Here is a 22,098-nt window from a genome sequence, read left to right as displayed (position 1 = left end):
TCTCAAAGGTACTTGGTTTTCTGCCGTATCGCTTGCTCCAGCTACAGGGCTGGTCTAAGCCCTGAGCAGTAATGATGACAGTCCCATATGCATGCTATAACATGTGTTTGCAATTAGGAACAAATGTAAAGACGTATTTAATGTTCAATAGATTTTAAGAACATCCCAAAAAATGTATTTGACGGGGGGGAAAAATTGTTTTAAAAAAACACTTTTTTTAAAAAAAAAACAACTTTGATGCCTATATTATTAACAGGTGACATTAATTTCATTATTATTTTTTTTCTGTACGTTCTTTTACAATTTATATGTGCCATATTTGGGAGGGGCCCTCTGTTCTTACTTGCTCGTACCCAGTGTCGGACTGGGGCATGAAGGGCCCACCGGGGGACTGCAACGCTAGGGGCCCCGCCAGAGGGGGTGTGACCAGCCATCATAGAGGCGAGACTAGACGCTAGAGGGGGAGTGGTCAGCCCACGAAGGACAGCTAGCACCTTAGTGTAGTATATAAAGCATACAGTGTGTGTATAAAGAGTACACAGTCTGACCTGACCCTTAGATTGGGCAGAACAGTCACCATAAATCGGGATTGTCCCACTAGACCAGGCTTGGCTAACCTGTGGCACTCCAGGTGTTGTGAAACTACAAGCCCCAGCATGCTTTGCCAATATATAGCAGATTATTGCTGGAAGGGTGTGCTGAGACTTGAAGTTTCACAACACCTGGAGTGCCACAGGTTAGCTAAGCCTGCACTAGACTCAGAATATTTGACAGACTGTCCTACCTGTTGTCACTTTTACCACCTGTACCTGCAGGTTTCTTTAGTTGCGGCTTGTCTGGATCCTGGAATGTTGAGGGACCTATTTGGGAAAAAATAATGAGTACATTTAGAAGATTCCAACCAGCCCTGTCATTAAATCAATAGGACCAACAATTAATACATAGGCCTTCCTCCAGCCCCAACATGCTCCAGCCCCTTCATGCTTAGCCCTTCACTCTGCCATCATGCTCCCCCTTCACTCTGCCTTCATGCTCCCCCTTCATGCTCCCCCTTCACTCTGCCATCATGTCCCCCTTCACTCTGCCTTCATGTCCCCCTTCACTCTGCCTTCATGTCCCCCTTCACTCTGCCATCATATCCCCCTTCACTCTGCCATCATGCCCCCCTTCACTCTGCCCTTATGTCCCCCTTCACTCTGCCTTCATGTCCCCCTTCACTCTGCCATCATGTCCCCCTTCACTCTGCCTTCATGTCCCCCTTCACTCTGCCATCATATCCCCCTTCACTCTGCCATCATGCCCCCCTTCACTCTGCCATCATGCCCCCCTTCACTCTGCCCTTATGTCCCCCTTCACTCTGCCTTCATGTCCCCCTTCACTCTGCCTTCATGTCCCCCTTCACTCTGCCATCATGTCCACCTTCTTTCTTCCATTCCCTCACTTACCTTTTCTATCTGCTACTTTCTTCTCTTCTGTCTTCTGTCTTCTGTCTGCCGTGCTCCTCACTGAATGTCGGGCGTGATGACGTCACACCCGGCATTCAGTGCGTGCGGAGCCGGCGCCGCAGTCACGCGAGGTTTTTTTTGTTTGTTTTTTTTTCTTCCCTTCAGTTACTCGCTCCCCCCATCAACGAAGAGGGGAGCGATCAGGGTCGGGGCCTACCGGTGGATAGACCGGTCCCCCGGCGGGCCAGTCCGACCCTGCTCGTACCCACCAGCTAGCCGGGGCGAAGGACTGCTATGGTCCTCAGACCAGGTCACCAGGGGGACCGTCAGAACATTCTAATTTGTATGGAACTACAAGTCCCAGCATGCTCAGGAATGTCTCAATTTTTTTCAATAACTTTATTTTAAACTGATATTAGGCTGCCTGTGGATCTCTAGCTATTGTGGAACTACAAGTTCCAGCATGTCCTGCAAATATCAGTTCTACCACAACCCTGGATAGCCTCAAGCTGCCTGCAAGGCTATAGAATAAAGGTTGTAATCATTTAGTACAGTGATACTTCTATTACTTGGCTACAGTATATCTAATGTTCTTGTCTGGGAGCCAGAAGTGTCATTTAAAGCAACAATTATGAGTGATTCTGATTGCACAGAGGAAGTGTTACAGATCTCATCACGTCCTCCTATAACCTTATATTTGGTTACATTACAATTCCATTTTCCCTGTAATTAGTTTTTTTCACAGTGAGCTGCTATTCTGTCTCAGTAACCAGATCGTACAAATATGTAACTGATGTTATTTTATTATAAATTCCAATCATTTCAGTATTTGCAGCTCCAGCCAGTGCGGGATTATCAGCAAGGGTCCAAACATCACAGGGCTACTGGTCAGGATCCGGACCGTTGGCCACGAACGTAACTGATGATATTGATAGGAGCCAGGACCGGTGCTTTCACTGGTGAACCTAGATGGAGCGTCAGGGTGTAGGGGCCGCCTAAAACACTAAGGGCCTAATTCATCTTCTGACGCAAGTCCATTTCCGTGGCGTATATTGTGTGAAATAGCTCTCTGCATGCTCCTGAACGGGACTTACGCCCGTGAACGCAGCTACATGAAATTCATGTATGCAGGCAACTGACAGTTACGACTTCCTACAACTCAAGGACGGAACTGGGACAGGTAGGCATAGGTAAACCAAGGGGGGTTTCCTAGTGACTGAAAACCCCCCTCCAAGCCTGGGGCACTGTATAACTGAGGTGACTGGACCCTGCTCCTGCTTCACACGGCTCTGCTCGAAAAGAGAGGGCTGCGTGCACCTAACAGTAGTACACGCAGCATTGCCCATGTATATTATGGGGATAGGAAGAGTTGAAGAGCAGCCAAGCACTGCCTAATATTATAGCCCCCATGCATGCTGGCCACGCCCACTGGCGGCGTAGGTGTGGAAACCCCCCTCTACAAATCCTGCGTTTGTAGGGGCAGACACAAGTAGACAATGTACAGTGAGGGCATGCCGAAGGCGAGCGTACAGACATGCGTCAGATTCAAGTTCAGGGCATCTCTTAAGTACGTGTTTTTTAGCCGTATCACTTGCACCAGCTACAGGGCAGGTGTCAGTGCCGACTGATGTGATGACTACACGTATGTACGCCAGAACATGCGTTTGCAAGTAAGGGAAACTATAAAATTGCATTTTATGTACAGTACACGTTAAGAACATGATATATGCAAATAAGTATTTCATGTAAAAAAAAAAAAAACTATTTTAAAGACATGTAGTTTTATTAATCATTAAAGAATATATAATATATATAAAATGTTTTTTTTCCCATGCCTTCTGAGGTGCACTGTGTTCTGTCTGTCATACGGCAAGTAACGTATAGCCAGAACGTACTTGTGAAATGCTCCTATATCTTGAGATTCACTGGCGTACGTGACCTTGGGAGGTAAGTCAGAGCAGCAGTGAACGACAATGCGGCAATGACTGATGTTTAAGGGGAGCGGAAGAGAGCGCGCTGCAGCCTAGCACTGCGTATGTGTTAGAAACGCCCCCGCTCGGCCTATACAAATGTATGTATAAAGTCCCATCAGAAAGCACAGATTATTAAACACATTAACACCTGTTAAGAATTATTAAAAACCAAAAAATGAATTTTATTTTTTACATGAAATAAATTTATCAGGATGTTATTAATCTCTACTGTACACAAAATGCATTTTTACATTTGCTCTTGATTGCAAACACATGTTCTAGCTGCCCCCCCCCCCGGCCCCCTCGCCCAGCCAGTCCCTTATGTTTGTCCATCCTCTATAGGGCGTTAGCAGCTCTAGTTTGGGCCAGTGTTTGTTGCTTTGGTACCTTAAGCCACATTTTATCTGTGAAGTCATTTGTCTCACGTATAATTCAATGACTCCGGATAGTGAGGGGCCATGGGGGCTGTCTTTATTACAAGGGGGGGGGGGGTGTTTGTAGCTTTGTATTACATTGCTCAGAGTGGGTCCAAAAATGGAGTGTAAAATGGGGGTGCAAAACGGGTCCCCAAATATAGGATGAGACTCTGCAAAAACAGAAGCCTTTTTGCAGAGTCGAAATAGTCATGTCCCCCTCCTGATGGCACGATACACCCCTAAAATGTGCCCTGTGGGACTGGTCGACTCAGCCTTCTAGAAATGAAAAGTGGAGCTGTTGCTCATAGCAACCAATCAGATTGCAGCTATCATTCGTCTAGTACATTCTAGAACATGATAGCTAGAATCTGATTTGTTGCTATGGGCAACACCTCCACTTTTTTCCTTTCTAGAAGGTTGAGTTAATCTACCCCTTTGTCTCATTACAATAATCTTGCTCTGTGAAATCAAACCTCGTTTCTGTACTCCGCAAAACACTGCGCATATCTCAGTTGGATATTACAGTTGGATATTACAGTTGGATATCTCAGCTGGAGCTGCGCCCAACTCTCCCTCCTAAGTATGTAGCCAAAAGGGAAGGACTTAGCTCCAAGAGATAAGCTTAGCAAATACTAAATGACTTAACAATGCCCAAAAAAAAAAAAAAATCAGGCCTATTTTTATCCTCAGTATATAATTTGGGACTTGGCCTGGTTTCTTTGTGTATTAGAGGTGAACATCCTAATGCCCTTGTAAAACGCAATATTATTTTCCTGCCAGGATGAGAGATTCAATAATAAACGACTTAATCACAGCTCCTGTTTGTATAGAAAACAGGATAAAGGGGATCTCGATGTTCAAGATTTCGGCTGTGGGCTGTTCCCTTCTGGGACAGAGGGATTTAGCAATTAAAAATCAAATCTCTACTGACAATAATCTACACTGGATTTGTGTTACATGATATAATTAGACCATTGTAGGCTGCTGTCACTCTGCAGTCTAATGACCGAGGAAAATGGTGTCAGTTATGGCAACGTGCGCCCCCATCCCATGGTTGCTCCACCCCCTTTCTCCATCCCCTCCCCCAGCACCTTGGCTTTGCATTAGTTGCCAGCATCATCTTTCCTTATTAGGAGTCTGGCGCTACTCTATGACATCATAAAACAGCGCCACACCCCCAACCCATTACCAATATGGCGACCAGCAGCCGGCAGCTTGGCAGATCAGAATCTGCCCCTCAGCGTCTGATGCACAGTGAGAGGGTGCCACGGGGAAAATATAGACACTGAATGTGTGACATTATTTCATTTATTAATTATCATCATCATCATCATCATTATTTCTTTATATAGCGCCACCAGTAGCGCTGTACAGAGAATATTTATCATTCAGTCCCTAAACCATTGGAGCTTACAGTCTAACTTTGCTAGGAACATGTGAGCTGAGGGGCAAAGTTTAAAAAGTGAAATTAACATAAGGAACAAGTATAACAGAGCCAGAGGTTTGACTGAATGTTAGGATTGGGACTAGTGGTTCTATTAAAGGTTAATATTTCCTTTGACACATTTTTATTATATGACATAAGATAACTAAGGGTCACTTTGCCTCACTCGGCTCAGCCTTCAAGCGTTCCACCTTTGTCGTAGGAATTTTTTATTTTCCCTGCAGCCGTCATGCTCTCAGCACTGGCAGCCTAAGGAATTTAAATTGAACACACAATCCTTGTATAATTGGCTGGAAATGGGGAAGAGGGGAATGTTTAATTATTTTATATTAATTGATAATTATTTAAACGCTTCTGTCATCCCCTTTTCCTCCCTCCCTTTCTTATATAAGACATATGAGGGGCGTGTCAGGCTCTGTGGTCATGTGATTACATCAATCACGCTGCTTGTTGCTGCTTCTCCTTGTCAGTGATTGGCAGCACAGTGCTGAGCTGTGATGTCATCACGCAGCGCCATGCTCCCAGCCTATCAGTGACATGGAGTGAGGGGGTGAATGACATACAGAGGAGGGGGTGATAAAGGAGGGAGGAATACGCTACAGAAGAAGATGTGGGAGTAATTAATTATAGAGGAGGGTGGAGACGATGAATTAAAAAGGAGGTGGAAGTGTATATTTTTCAGGAAGCTACACTGGAGGGCGAAGGAGGGTGAAATGAATTACAGGGTGAGAAGGTCCCTGGTCAGAGTAAATTTGAACTGATAAGCTATTATACATGAAGAACTTCTCCCACAGGACTTTAACAACAGTTCACTTTTTTCGGGCTGCACCCACTCTATGGAATTCTCTCCCTCGCACAATAAGACTCTCCTCTGGTCTACAAACTTTCAAGTGTTCTCTGAAAACCCACCTCTTCCGGCAAGCTTATAATATTCCACAACCACCCTCTTAACCTCACTACATTACCCTATTACCACCCGTTACACAGTTTCACACAAGACAGCTACCTCTTGTCCAACATTGTTGTGTGACAGGATCATTTAGCTTATGAGTCACTTAAACCGAGGGGGAGTTTCCTAGTGCCTGAAAACCCCCTCTCACAGCCTGGGGTACTGTATGCTTGAGGTGGCTGGACCCTTCCCCAGTACCAGCCACTTTGCAGCTTTGCAGCTTTTCAGCTTGTGTGCAGAGCGTTTCTGTCTGCAGTGTTCACAGCCGTCTCTCCCCAAATAAGTACTAAAAGCAGCAAAAACTGGTAGGAGAGAGCAGGACAGTCTGCCAACTGTTCCGACAAAGTCAGGACTCTGTCCTGATTGTAGGGACAGTTGGGAGGTATGTCCAGATTCACACGGCTCTGCTCGAAAAGGGAGAGCTGTGTGCCCCTAACAGTAGTGCACGCAGCATTGCCCATGTATATGATGGGGATAGGAAGAGTTGGAGAGCAGCCAAGCACTGTCTAAGATTATAGCCACGCCCCCATGCATGCTGGCCACACCCACTGGTGGTGTGGTGTGGAAACCCCTCTCTACAGATCCTGTGTTTGCCCCTGCATAGGTCCATCTGTCTCCAAATGGATCTGTTAATTTGAAGCTATTGGTAAATCCTCTTTGGTTCATTTTTTGGAGGGGAGACTCTACTTGTAGGTGATTATCCTAGGGATGTGCACCGGCGACTTTTGAGGTCTCGTGTTTTGTGTTTTGGATCCGGATTTTCGTTATTTTTGAGGTTCGGATTTGTCTCGCAAAACACTTGACGAAAGGTCTCGGTTCGGATTTAAGGTATTGGATTCGGATTTTTTTTGAAAAAAACATAAAAAGTTTAAAAATCAAGTTTTTGTGCTTATTTTCACTCCTAGGCTATTATTAACCTCAATAACATTCAATAACAAGCATTTCCACTAATTTACAGTGTATTCTGAACACCTCACAATATAGTTATTAGTCCAAAACGTTGCAACAAGGTATCTTTCTGGACTGCGTAGAGGAGTGGGTCACCACAATATATATTAAAAACCCTGAACTTTTATGATTCGCACCAATAATTGTACCTGGACTGCGTAGAGGAGTGGGTCACCACAATATCTTAAAAACCCTGAACTTTTATGATTCGCACCAATAATTGTACCTGGACTGCGTAGAGGAGTGGGTCACCACAATATCTTAAAAACCCTGAACTTTTATGATTCCCACCAATAATTGTACCTGGACTGCGTAGAGGAGTGGGTCACCACAATATCTTAAAAACCCTGAACTTTTATGATTCCCACCAATAATTGTACCTGGACTGCGTAGAGGAGTGGGTCACCACAATATATTAAAAACCCTGAACTTTTATGATTCGCACCAATAATTGTACCTGGACTGCGTAGAGGAGTGGGTCACCACAATATATTAAAAACCCTGAACTTTTATGATTCGCACCAATAATTGTACCTGGACTGCGTAGAGGAGTGGGTCACCACAAGATATATTAAAAACCCTGAACTTTTATGATTCGCACCAATAAATGTACCTGGACTGCGTAGAGGAGTGGGTCACCACAATATATTAAAAACCCTGAACTTTTATGAATCGCACCAATAAATGTACCTGGACTGCGTAGAGGAGTGGGCACTGGGCACCACAATAAAATATATAAAAAACCTTCAACAGATCTGCATTACACTACACATACGGCTGCTCCTCCATCCTCTCCATCATATACATGTTGGAGTTTTAGCGTGTGACAACCTCTTGTTTTTGATAATGTCAGTGCATTTGGAATATTTTTCAATTTGCCCCACACCACTGAATGTACTTTATCTATGATACGCATCTATCTATCTTGACCATACTTGCCAACTCTCCCGGAATGTCCGGGAGACTCCCGCATTTTGCGAGAGTCTCCCGGACTCCCGGGCGAGTGTGGCAATCTCCCGAATTCTGCCCACTTCACTAGGAAGTGCCCACTTCCTAGTGAAGTGGGCAGAATTAGATCCCAAACGCCGCGATTCCCGATGAATCGCGGCGTTTAGCCCCGCCCCCGCTGTCAAATGACGCAATTTGCGTCATGACGTCACAGGGGGCGGGGCCGAAATGACGCGATTTTGGCCGCCCCGCCCCCTCACGCCCCCCTCCACTGGCTGGCTCCCGGAAGAGAGCTGAAGAAAGTAGGTAAGTATGATCTTGACTGCGTAGTGTGGTGGCCCCGGTACACAATTTTGTACCGAGGCCACAATATAATTAAAAAACCCTCCACGTGTCAGAATTCCACCAAACAAGTATCTGGACTGCGTAGTGGGGTGGCCCCGGTACCCAATTTGATACCGGGGCCACAATAAAATAAATACACCCTCCACGTGTCAGAATTCCACCAAACAAGTATCTGGACTGCGTAGTGGGGTGGCCCCGGTACCCAATTTGATACCGGGGCCACAATAAAATAAATACACCCTCCACGTGTCAGAATTCCACCAAACAAGTATCTGGACTGCGTAGTGGGGTGGCCCCGGTACCCAATTTGATACCGGGGCCACAATACCTCCTCCAAACATGCTACAGACAATTCGTCATTGAGATCCCATCAAGTACAGGGCCGCCGAGAGGGGGGGGGGAGCGGGTACTAATTACCCGGGCCCGGCATGTCAGGGGGCCCCGGCCCGGGCCCTTGCGCTGCTGATTTTTTTTTTAAAAAAAATAAATTTTCAAAACGTTTTTTTTTTTCCTTTTCTTTTTTTTTTTTGCTGCGGGGGGGGGGGATGCTCGGTCGTTGGTGGGGGGAGCAGGCTAGTTTAAAAAAAGAAAAAACATACTCACCTGATCGCGGAGCCGGCATCCCTCCTCTCTGCTGCTCTGTGCTCTATTCAGACTGTCTGAATGCCGGGTGTGATGTCATCATGTCATGCCCAGCATTCAGTCAGTCCGGAGCAATGGAACACAGAGCAGCAGAGAAGACCAAGAAAGGAGAAAAGGTAAGTGAAGGGAGGAAAACGAGGGGGGCACAGAGGGGTTAAAAAACGGGGGGGGGGGGGGGCAGCATGACAGAGGGGTTTAAAAATGAAGGGGGGGGGCACCAAGGGGTTAAAAAACGGAAAAGCAGTATGTCAGAGGGGTTAAAAAATGAGGGGGGCATAAAGGGGTTAAAAAACGGGGAAGCAGCATGTCAGAGGGGTTAAAAATAGGGAAGCAGCATGATAAAGGGGTTAAAAAATGAGGGGGAGCACAGAGGGGTTAAAAATAGGGAAGCAGCATGACAAAGGGGTTAAAAAATGAGGGGGAGCACAGAGGGGTTAAAAAACGGAAAAGCAGCATGTCAGAGGGGTTAAAAAATGAGGGGGAGCACAAAGGGATTAAAAAATGGGGGGGGGCAGCATGACAGAGGGGTTAAAAAATGAGGGGGAGCACAGAGGGGTTAAAAAATGGGAAAGCAGCATGTCAGAGGGGTTAAAAACGGGGGGGGGGGGCAGCATGACAGAGGGGTTAAAAAATGAGGGGGGCACAGAGGGGTTAAAGAAGGGGAGGCATCATGACAGAGGGGTTAAAAAATGAGGGGGGCCACAGAGGAGTTAAAAAACAGGGCAGCATGGCACAGTGGGGTTAATAAACAGGGGTCAGCATGGCACAGTGGGGTTAAAAATGGTGGACAGCATGGCACAGTGGGGTTAAAAAGGGGGGAGGCATGGCACAGTGGGATTGAAAAAGGGGGGGAGCAGCATAGTATAGTGTGATGAAGGGGAGCCAGATGAAGGGGCAAAAGCAGCATGGAGGGCTCAATGTGATCATAAGGCATGGCGATAATGAAGGGGCACATTATTGTAATATTGGAGCTGGAGGAAGGCCTAATTATTAATCGTGGATGGTATTGATTTAACGCCAGGGTTCTTTGGAATTATCTAAATGTAGCTCTTTTTTTCCAAATAGGGCCCCCAGCATTCCAGGATCCAGACAAGCCGCAACTAGAGAAACATGCAGCAACAGGTGGTGAAAGTGAGAAGAACAGGTAGGAGAGAGCAGGACAGTATGTGAAATGTTGTGATTCTAGTAGGAACAATGTCAATTTTTGGTGAGTGTTGTGCCCAATGTAAGGTGGAGGCCAAGACTGAACTCTTTGTGTGCACACTGCATTTTTTCTATACTACATTTTGGTGCTAGATGTCCTGAAAGTCAGGAGTGCTTGGACATATGTGACGCTCGGGTGAATTGAGAGCCTAGTGATTTTGATGTGTTAGCCACGCCCCAATGGTGCATTTGCCACACCCCCAAATGCATGACCACACCTCTGCAAATTTTTTTACCATACTCAACTATGAGGGGGGCCCCATGAATTTATTGTACCGGGGCCCTGAATTCCTCTTGGCAGCCCTGATCAAGTATGTTAAAGACAGACAGGGTCCAAGTGTTATTAGTTGACTTTGTAAACAAAAAAACTGTCCCTGTTGCACATAGTCGTGCAATGAAGACTGACTTTTTCATTTAAAGGCACGATCTTTCAAGTGTAGTGTTTGTAAGTCTAAGTCATATAATACTTTTGGTAAAATTGGTTTTTTTTGTTCCTCTTTATGGTAATTAATTAGTAATAGAATTAAAGTAGGAAATAGAATTAAATAGAATTAAAGTAGGAAATAGAGTGGTATAGAGTTGTAGTGTGGTATAGATAGAGTGGTCCACACAATATAATTTAAAAACCCTCCACGTGTCGGAATTCCACCAAACAAGTATCTGGACTGCATAGTGGGGTGGCCCCGGTACCCAATTTGATACCGGGGCCACAATACCTCCTCCAAACATGCTCCAGACAATTCGTCATTGACAGACCCCAGACAGACAGGGTCGTAGTGTTATTGTTTGACTTTGTAAACCCCAAAAAATGTCCCTGTTGCACTTGCACATAGTCGTGCAATGAAGACTGACTTTTTCATTTAAAGGCACGATCTTTCAAGTGTAGTGTTTGTAAGTCTAAGTCATATTATACTTTTGGTAAAATTGTTTTTTTTTGTTCCTCTTTATGGTAATTAATTAGTAATAGAATTAAAGTAGGAAATAGAATTAAATAGAATTAAAGTAGGAAATAGAGTGGTATACAGTTGTAGTGTGGTATAGATAGAGTGGTCCACACAATATAATAATAAAACCCTCAACTGGTCTGAATTCCACCAAACAAGTATCTGGACTGCGTAGTGGGGTGGCCCCGGTACACAATTTGGTACCGAGGCCACAATATAATTTAAAAACCCTCCACGTGTCGGAATTCCACCAAACAAGTATCTGGACTGCATAGTGGGGTGGCCCCGGTACCCAATTTGATACCGGGGCCACAATACCTCCTCCAAACATGCTCCAGACAATTCGTCATTGACAGACCCCAGACAGACAGGGTCGTAGTGTTATTGTTTGACTTTGTAAACCCCAAAAAATGTCCCTGTTGCACTTGCACATAGTCGTGCAATGAAGACTGACTTTTTCATTTAAAGGCACGATCTTTCAAGTGTAGTGTTTGTAAGTCTAAGTCATATTATACTTTTGGTAAAATTGGTTTTTTTTGTTCCTCTTTATGGTAATTAATTAGTAATAGAATTAAAGTAGGAAATAGAATTAAATAGAATTAAAGTAGGAAATAGAGTGGTATAGAGTTGTAGTGTGGTATAGATAGAGTGGTCCACACAATATAATAATAAAACCCTCAACTGGTCTGAATTCCACCAAACAAGTATCTGGACTGCGTAGTGGGGTGGCCCCGGTACACAATTTGGTACCGAGGCCACAATATAATTTAAAAACCCTCCACGTGTCGGAATTCCACCAAACAAGTATCTGGACTGCATAGTGGGGTGGCCCCGGTACCCAATTTGATACCGGGGCCACAATACCTCCTCCAAACATGCTCCAGACAATTCGTCATTGACAGACCCCAGACAGACAGGGTCGTAGTGTTATTGTTTGACTTTGTAAACCCCAAAAAATGTCCCTGTTGCACTTGCACATAGTCGTGCAATGAAGACTGACTTTTTCATTTAAAGGCACGATCTTTAAAGTGTCAGAAAGAGAGAGAAGACACAGGAGAGGAGAGTTGTAGCTGGGGACCTGGGGTGGAAGCTCCCAGGCTCCCCCAGCATTGCCTGGAAGTCTGAGCGTGGTGACTGAGCCAGGGCAAGGAATGTGTGCCCTGGATGAGGGGGAGAACTCCATGCCACTATAGTGAACCCAAGAGAGAGGGGGACACTGCACATGGAAGAGGCCCTGGAGTGAGGGCTGCTACAAGAGGCATGGTAGCTGTAGTGTCAGATCCTGAGGCTGAGAGTACACAGAGTGACGTGTCAGAGCACAGGAGACATTATCCCCGCAGAGGAGGGATGAGCTGCAGTTGAGAGGTCTGCTGTTGAAATAGGACATGCACACTTTAACACACAAATCATTTCAGCGACAGGGCCTACCAAACAACTTTGACTGAAATGATTGGTTTGTTTGGGCCCCCACACCAAAAAAGCTATTCATCTCTCCCTGTACAGACTAAACAGGCTCTACTGAGGCAAGATGTCGTCCTCATCCTCAACCTCTGATTCCTCTCCCCCTACAGTGTATACTTCCTCCTCATCACACATTATCAATTCGTCCCCGCTGGACTCCACAACCACAGGTCCCTCTGTAGTATCTGGAGGGCAGTGCTGTACTTCATTGAGGAATTGATTATTCATTTTTATAAACATCATTTTTTCAACGTTGTGAGGAAGCAACCTCCTTCGCCGCTCACTGACCAGGTTCCCCGCTGCACTAAAAACTCTTTCCGAGTACACACTGGAGGGGGGACAACTCAGGTAAAATAGAGCCAGTTTGTACAGGGGCTTCCAAACTGCCTTTTTTTCCTGCCAGTAACAATATGGACTGTCTGACATGTCTACTTGGATGGTGTCAGCAAAGTAATCATCCACAATTTTTTCTATTGTGACAGCATCCAATGCAGCGAGAGTAGACATGTCTGCAATGGTTGGCAGGTCCTTCAGTCCGGACCAGATGTTATCAGCATCCCCGCCAGTGCCTCTTTTGGGAAAACTGAGCTTTTTCCTCGCAGCCATAGATGTGGAAGAAAATGAGGGTGGAGCTGTTGGCATGTCACGGTCCTCTTCAGAGGACAATCTCCTGACCAGCAGGTCTTTGCACCGCTGTAGACTTGTGTCCGCCGGAAACAGAGACACAACATACGCTTTAAACCGAGGATCGAGCACGGTGGCCAGAATGTATTCCTCTGACTTTAAAAGAGTGACCACCCTCGGATCCTGGCAAAGCGTACGAAGGGCTACATCCACAAGAGCTACATGCTTGCTGTAATCGCAATGGCTTACCAGCTCCTCCCTCACTTTCTCCAGCTGCTTCTGCAACAGCCTGATCAGGGGAATGACCTGACTCAAGCTGGCAGTGTCGGAACTGACTTCTCGTGTGGCAAGTTCAAATGGCTGCAGAACCTTGCACAACACGGAAATCAGTCTCCACTGCGCTTGACTCAGGCGCATCCCCACTCCTTTGCCTATGTCGTAGGTGGCTGTGTAGGCCTGAATGGCCTTTTGCTGCTCCTCCATCCTCTGCAGCATATAGAGGGTGGAGTTCCAGCGCGTCACAACCTCTTGTTTGAGGTGATGGCAGGGCAGGTTCAAGCTTTTTTGATGTGCCTCTAGTCTGCGGTAGGCACTGGCTGAATGCCGAAAGTGTCCAGCAATTTTGCGGGCCACCGCAAGCATCTCCTGCACACCCCTGTCACTCTTGAGGTAATGCTGCACCACCAAATTAATGGTGTGGGCAAAACATGGGACGTGCTGGAAATTGCCCATATTTAATGCCCGCACAATGTTACTGGCATTGTCTGACACCACAAATCCCCATGAGAGTCTAAGTGGGGTAAGCCACTGGGAGATAATTTCCCTCATTTTCTCTAATATGTTGTCAGCGTTGTGCCTCTTATTAAAGCCTGTAATGCACAATGTTGCCTGCCTTTGCATGAGCAGCCATTTTGTAGATGCTGCTACTGATGCAGCTGTTGCTGTTGCTGCGGAAGGGGATGCATCAACCCAGTGGGCTGTCACAGTCATATAGTCCTTCGTTTGCCCAGAACCACTTGTCCACATGTCCGTGGTTAAGTGGACAGTGGGTACAACCGCATTTTTAAGAGCACTGAGGACACTTGATCGTACTTCTCTGTACATTTTTGGTATCGCCTGCCTAGTGAAGTGGAATCTCGAGGGGATTTGGTACCGGGGACACAATACCTCCATCAACCCTCTAAATCCCACTCCACTGATGGCGGACACCGGGCGCACGTCTAACACCAACATTGCAGTTACAGCCGCAGTTATACGCTTTGCAATAGGGTGACTACTATCGTATTTGGTGGTCATGGCAAACGACTGTTGGACGGTCAATTGTTTGGTGAAAGACTTAGCGGTCTTACGACTTCCCCTCTGGGAAGATGACCGACTAACAGCAGCAACAGCAGCAGTGGCAGTAGTAGGCGTACCACTGCAGGATTCCTCGGATGAATCCCGTATTGAGGAGGACTCAGTCTGGCTGCTGACTTGGGCTGCAGGACTGAATCTGATGGAGATTGTGGAGGAAGTTGACGAGGAGGGTGTTGCTGGTGTGTATCCAACTGGACCACGGGATTTAGGTGTCCCTGTACCGATGAGGGTCCTAGCCCCAGTTCCTGAACTAACCACTGAACTATGAAGGTTATTCAGGTGACGTATAAGGGAGGATGTTCCTAGGTGGGCAAGATCCTTACCCCTGCTTATTTGAGCTTTACATAAGCTACATATTGCCATACATTGGTTGTCTGGATTTGGATAAAAATAACTCCAGACCGAAGAGGTGCATTTTTTGGTCTTCTGACCAGGCATGACGATGGGCTTTTTCATCCCATGGACATCAGCTGTTTCCCCCCCTGGTGCCTCATTTACAATAACCACATCACCATCCTCATCATCAAGTTCCTCCACAGCGCCAGCTACATCATCAATAGCCTCCTCCCGAGCCACCTCTTCCCGTACAGTGATGGGAAGTACAGTGATGGGAAGGTCAGGCTTGACAACCACCAACACGCTTGGACTCGCCTTGGGGATTTGTGATAATTTCTCTTTAGAAGGCAGAGTTGTTTGCTGTTTTGTTGCTGACAGCATAACTCTCTTCAATTTTTTGTAGGGGGGGGGAGGAGGAGGAGGGCTAAGATCCGTGGGTGAAGCTGAACCACTAGTCATGAACACGGGCCAGGGCCTAAGCCGTTCCTTGCCACTCCGTGTCGTAAATGGCATATTGGCAACTTTACGTTTCTCCTCAGATGATTTAAAGTTTCTCTTTTTGCTACTTTTTCTTAACTTGGGCTTTTTGGATTTTACATGCCCGGTACTAGGAGATTGGGCATCGGGCTTGGAAGACGACGTTGATGGCATTTCATCGTCTATGTCATGACTAGTGGCAGCAGCTTCAGCATTAGGAGGAAGTGGGTCTTGATCTTTCCCTACTTTATCCTCCAAATTTTTGGTCTCCATTATATGTAGCACAAGATACTGCAGAATGTGTGAACTTGGTAAAATTGCAGTACCAATGGACTTATACTGCTGGATTGGTTTTACAAATTTGGTTATAATTATTATATTTTTTATTTTTTTTTAATTTTTTATTTTTTTTTACTTTTTTCTTATTTTTAAAAAACTTGGGAATAGTGGGGAAATAACTATGCCCTTAGAAGCACAGAGCACAGGACACAGCACCACTGGACTGAACAGGACACGGCACAGGATCCAGCAGCACTACGGAACTCAGCAGGACAGAGCACAGGACACAGCACCACTGGACTGATACTGCAGAATGTGTAAACTTTGTAATATTGCAGTACCACTGGACTTTTACTGCTGAATGTGTGAACTTGGTAATGTTGCAGTACCAATGGGCTTATACTGCAGGATTGGTTTTGCAAATTTGGTGGTAATTAAAAAATATTAAAGTAGTTTTTGGTATTTTTTAAAAAAACTTTTTTTTATTTTTTTAAACACAGGGGAATATTGGGGAAATAACTATGCCCTTAGAAGCACAGAGCACAGGACACAGCACCACTGGACTGAACAGGACACAGCACAGGACCCAGCAGCACCACTGACCTCAGAAGGACAGAGCACAGCACACAGCACCACTGGACTGATACTGCAGAACACAGCACAGCACAGCACAGCACAGCACAGCACTAAACAGCACAGCACAGCACAGCACAGCACAGCACTAAACAGCACAGCACAGCACAGCACTAAACAGCACAGAACTAAACAGCACAGAACTAAACAGCACAGAACTAAACAGCACAGAGGACCACCTAACACACCCTCCCTCTACCCTGATCAATGCCCGAGTGAAGATGGCGGCGACTAGCGGGGAATTTATAGGATCCGAGTATCGCGAGATCCGACAACGGGATTATGAGTCAGAGCCTCAGTTTCACTTTTGAATTTGGCGCCAATACCCGGATCTGTCTCGGATCCGACTCGGATCCGCAACGTTCGGGTGGGCTCGGATTCAGGAAATCCGAGTGCGCTCATCCCTAGATTATCCCCAGTCACATTCATGATGGTCTTTTCAATACTGTGATACGAATCTCCTGCTGTATCCACAGAACCCCACAAAGGACCAAAACTCCCCCAAATTTGCAGTTCTGGGCCAGTTGGTTACTTCTTCCACGTTGGCTGGGTCAGTGGCTATTCCCTGTCTGCCGACAACGTGTCCCACATACTTCACCAACTTTAGACAGAATTGACACTTGTCAAATGGCAGCTTCAGTCCGTGCTGGGCAGCCAAGCAGCTTTAACATCCTTTGGTTGTGTTCTTCCAGATCAGGTAATCGAGATAAACCAGCGTGTCTCAGAAATTCATGTCCCCTACCGGTAGGCTGGGACCCCAAGGACATCCCAGGGTCCTCAATTCAGAGGTGCTCCCAGCTTCGGCAACACTCTGCTGCCTCAGGGGCTAGAGATGGGCTCTCGTCAGTGCGTGACTGGCAGAGAGGAAGACATAGCGACTTTACAGAGACTTGTGCACTGTCTATACACCTGTTCCTGTCTGAGGCTACTGGAAGAGGTAGATCTTCCAACCAGTCACTAGCGTAGGAGGGCATCAGAAGACCTGACACCCAGGAGGATGCCAGGTAGGGCATTACTGGGCCTCGAAAACAAATTTTGTAGGGTTTGTACAAACTAAAATCTGGATATTCAGTTTTTACATTGCTGACATATTAAACCAACTTCAAAATGACACTCGCCAAGTTATAGGATATTTCCATGTAAACAACAGCAATTTCCCAGCTTTTCCTTAGAGAACCCTTCCTCACTCCTACACGGCGGCCTGAAATCTGCATTTCTAAATGTATTTCTATTCACAATGACCATCCAGCCTCCCCCAGGCAGACCATTATGTCAGACAATAGTCCAGCTCTGGAAGCTGCAGAGAGAGGAGTCTGCGGTCTGTGAGATTTGTACACAGCTGCCAACAGTTTAAAATAGTTACAAGGGAGACATCGCTGCTGAGCGCGTTCACAGCAGCACGTTGCGCGTTTCACTGTCTCAAAGGACCTTGGATCACTACAATCCCCATCGGGCCAAGTTTACAATATCTGATTCAATATACTTATTGCATTGTGTTATATACACTTATTGCATTTCAAATACCCCTTCTATAATTCTTAACCTATATAGTGGCGCTATCTAAATACATAGACGATGATGATGATGATAAAGTAAAGTTAAGGACTGGTGAAAACTCGCCCTGTGAAACATTTATAAAACAATTGAGAGTCACTTGCCGGTAAAGCCAGTAAAGAATTAGATTTGATTGATCTAGTATATCATCATCTATTTATATAGCACCACTAATTCCGCAGCGCTGTACAGAGAACTCACTCACATCAGACCCTGCCTCAATAGAGCTTACAGTCTAAAGACACACCTAGGGTCAATGTTGATAAGAGCCAATTAACCTACTAGCATGTTTTTGGAGTGTGGGAGGAAACCCACGCAAACACGGGGAGAACATACAAACTCCACACAGATAAGGTCATGGCTGGGAATTGAACTCATGACCCCAATGCTGTGAGGCAGAAGTGCTAACCACTAAGCCACTGTGCTGCCACTGAGCCACTGTGCTGTCCATGTTAGACCATGACAATGAAAGCTGATTTCTGATTGCTCAGGGTTCCTGAACATTTATTAATAGAAGGAGCCAGAGAGCGCAGGAACTAGAGAGACACTAAATACAGGTAAATGTATCAACCTGTGTTCTTGAGAAGTTGTTGATGTTTGCCGATTTGCCGGCAATACTTCAAATGGCAATTTTAAGTCAGGCAGGTTTTGCCTTTAATAAAATCTCCATTCTAATAGCGCCGACAAATCATTAAAAATCGATTGATACATTTACAGTTCTGCAGTCACCTGGCGGCTATGGTTATGTGCGCAATATTGTCAATTGCACAGCGCAATACTACTGCAGGGGATAGTGCATCCCGCAACTACCTCCTATCACTTTAGGACTAACTATCCCTTCAATTAATTACAACTAGAGATGAACAGAGTTGCAGAAAATTTTTGTGCAAATTGAGTTTGCGCAGTAAAACAGGTCGTTACAGGTGCCATCGTCAAGTTCCACAGAGGGCCCTTCGGCATTGAATTCGTAAGTTCACATTTCACTGAATTTTTCAGGAAGCTGAGAGAGGGTAACAGGAATTACATCATCTCACATCATCAGGCCCTAAGTGAATACTGAGTGGGCCAGGGTGTGATAAATGAAAAATATCCCAAATCATTATTTTTACACTGTTTTAGTCAACAGTAATGGAATCTTTAAATGATGTGTTTATTTATTGTTACTTTGAAATTGCCTTTTGCTTCAGGGAATGTTTATTGGTGTTATAAATAAACGGAACGTGATGCGTTTGTCATCTTGAGGAATGTTTCTAGATGGAATTAATTACGTTTGTGATGGACGGGCTACATCACCTATTGTGAGATTGCCTGGGATAAACCTTGTTAGTTGGCGCCATCTACTGGACAGATGTTTTAGTGCACTCAGCACAGCAATGCCTTTCCTGTAAAAGAGGATTTTATAGAAGTGATATCTTTATTGGCTAACCATAAGAAATGTTAATATTTGCTAGCCCCTTCAGAGGCCCCTTCATCAGGCAAGTTTACAAATGAATGACTGAAAAAAAAGGGCACAACATTTAAAAGTTGTTACATCAAGCAATTTGTACAGGGGGGGGGGATACATCATTAAGATAAGCTAAATTAATAAAATGGAGGTTTTCGTTAGGGATGGAAGAGTGAAAGTCCTAAGAGTTCAGAGATCTGGAGTCACTCAGCTGTGCGGTGTGAGGTTTGTCCATGTAGTGGGTCATAAATCCAGGTGTTAGGTTGAGTCCTTGAGTCAATGACTGGAATGTTCTTATCAGTTTGAATTCCCAGTCCTTGAGGCCGCCGTCTAGGAAGTGGGCAGAGCCTGGAGAAAGGACTAATTGGGGAGTAGGCAGGCATGAGTGTGGCGGTTGTGAAGCGGTATGGAATTTGCTGGCGCTATATAAATAATTGATGATGATAATGATTACACAAAACTATGTGTAGCTATATAGTTCCCTGTGCTGGGCATAATTAAGCACGTAAATTTTTTTAGACTAGTATCGCTTTTAAGGGAACATCAATTCCAAAAGAAGTACAACAATTTTGTTGCTGAAACACCAATAACCATCTCTGGTCAGAGAAAGAGATCACATTCTGCTCCCAATGCTAGCGTGCAAGTTCCTGTAGGTAGTGTATACAGAGGTGGGCAGGACTGTAACGTAGGTAGTGTATACAGAGGTGGGCAGGACTGTAACGTTGGTAGTGTATACAGAGGTGGGCAGGACTGTAATGTAGATAGTGTATACAGAGGTGAGCAGGACTGTAGCGTAGGTAGTGTATACAGAGGTGAGCAGGACTGTAACGTAGGTAGTGTATACAGAGGTGGGCAGGACTGTAACGTAGGTAGTGTATACAGAGGTGAGCAGGACTGTAACGTAGGTAGTGTATACAGAGGTGGGCAGGACTGTAACGTAGGTAGTGTATACAGAGGTGAGCAGGACTGTAACGTAGGTAGTGTATACAGAGGTGGGCAGGACTGTAACGTAGGTAGTGTATACAGAGGTGGGCAGGACTGTAATGTAGATAGTGTATACAGAGGTGAGCAGGACTGTAATGTAGATAGTGTATACAGAGGTGGGCAGGACTGTAACATAGGTAGTGTATACAGAGGTGAGCAGGACTGTAACGTAGGTAGTGTATGTAGAGCTGAGCAGGACTGTAACGTAGATAGTGTACACAGAGGTGAGCGGGACTGTAACGTAGGCAGTGTATACAGAGGTGATCAGGACTGTAACGTAGATAGTGTACACAGAGGTGAGCAGGAGTGTAACGTAGGTAGTGTATGTAGAGCTGAGCAGGACTGTAACGTAGATAGTGTACACAGAGGTGAGCGGGACTGTAACGTAGGTAGTGTATACAGAGGTGAGCAGGAGTGTAACGTAGGTAGTGTATGTAGAGCTGAGCAGGACTGTAACGTAGGTAGTGTATACAGAGGTGAGCAGGACTGTAACGTAGGTAGTGTATGTAGAGCTGAGCAGGACTGTAATGAAGGTAGTGTATACAGAGGTGAGCAGGAGTGTAACGTAGGTAGTGTATACAGAGGTGGGCAGGACTGTAACGTAGGTAGTGTATGTAGAGCTGAGCAGGACTGTAACGTAGATAGTGTACACAGAGGTGAGCGGGACTGTAATGTAGATAGTGTATACAGAGCTGAGCAGGACTGTAACGTAGGTAGTGTATACAGAGGTGATCAGGACTGTAACGTAGGTAGTGTATGTAGAGCTGAGCAGGACTGTAACGTAGGTAGTGTATACAGAGGTGAGCAGGACTGTAACGTAGGTAGTGTATGTAGAGCTGAGCAGGACTGTAACGTAGGTAGTGTATACAGAGGTGAGCAGGACTGTAACGTAGGTAGTGTATGTAGAGCTGAGCAGGACTGTAATGAAGGTAGTGTATACAGAGGTGAGCAGGAGTGTAACGTAGGTAGTGTATACAGAGGTGGGCAGGACTGTAACGTAGATAGTGTATACAGAGGTGAGCAGGACTGTAACGTAGGTAGTGTATACAGAGGTGGGCAGGACTGTAACGTAGGTAGTGTATACAGAGGTGAGCAGGACTGTAACGTAGGTAGTGTATGCAGAGGTGAGCAGGACTGTAACGTAGGTAGTGTATACAGAGGTTAGCAGGACTGTAACGTAGATAGTGTATACAGAGGTGAGCAGGACTGTAACGTTGGTAGTGTATACAGAGGTGAGCAGGACTGTAATGAAGGTAGTGTATACAGAGGTGAGCAGGACTGTAACGTAGATAGTGTATACAGAGGTGAGCAGGACTGTAACGTAAGTAGTGTATACAGAGGTGAGCAGGACTGTAACGTAGGTAGTGTATACAGAGGTGAGCAGGACTGTGACGTAGGTAGTGTATACAGAGGTGAGCAGGACTGTAACGTAGGTAGTGTATACAGAGGTGAGCAGGACTGTAACATAGGTAGTGTATACAAAGGTTAGCAGGACTGTAATGTAGGTAGTGTATACAGAGGTGAGCAGGACTGTAATGTAGGTAGTGTATACAGAGGTGAGCGGGACTGTAACCTAGATAGTGTATACAGAGGTGAGCAGGACTGTAACGTAGGTAGTGTATACAGAGGTGAGCAGGACTGTAGCGTAGGTAGTGTATACAGAGGTGAGCAGGACTGTAACGTAGGTAGTGTA

This window comes from Mixophyes fleayi, chromosome 3 (assembly GCF_038048845.1).
Source record: "Mixophyes fleayi isolate aMixFle1 chromosome 3, aMixFle1.hap1, whole genome shotgun sequence".
In the NCBI taxonomy this organism is placed as follows: domain Eukaryota; kingdom Metazoa; phylum Chordata; class Amphibia; order Anura; family Limnodynastidae; genus Mixophyes; species Mixophyes fleayi.
The sequence above is the reverse complement of the archived record's forward strand: the minus strand, read 5'-3'. Positions refer to the sequence as shown.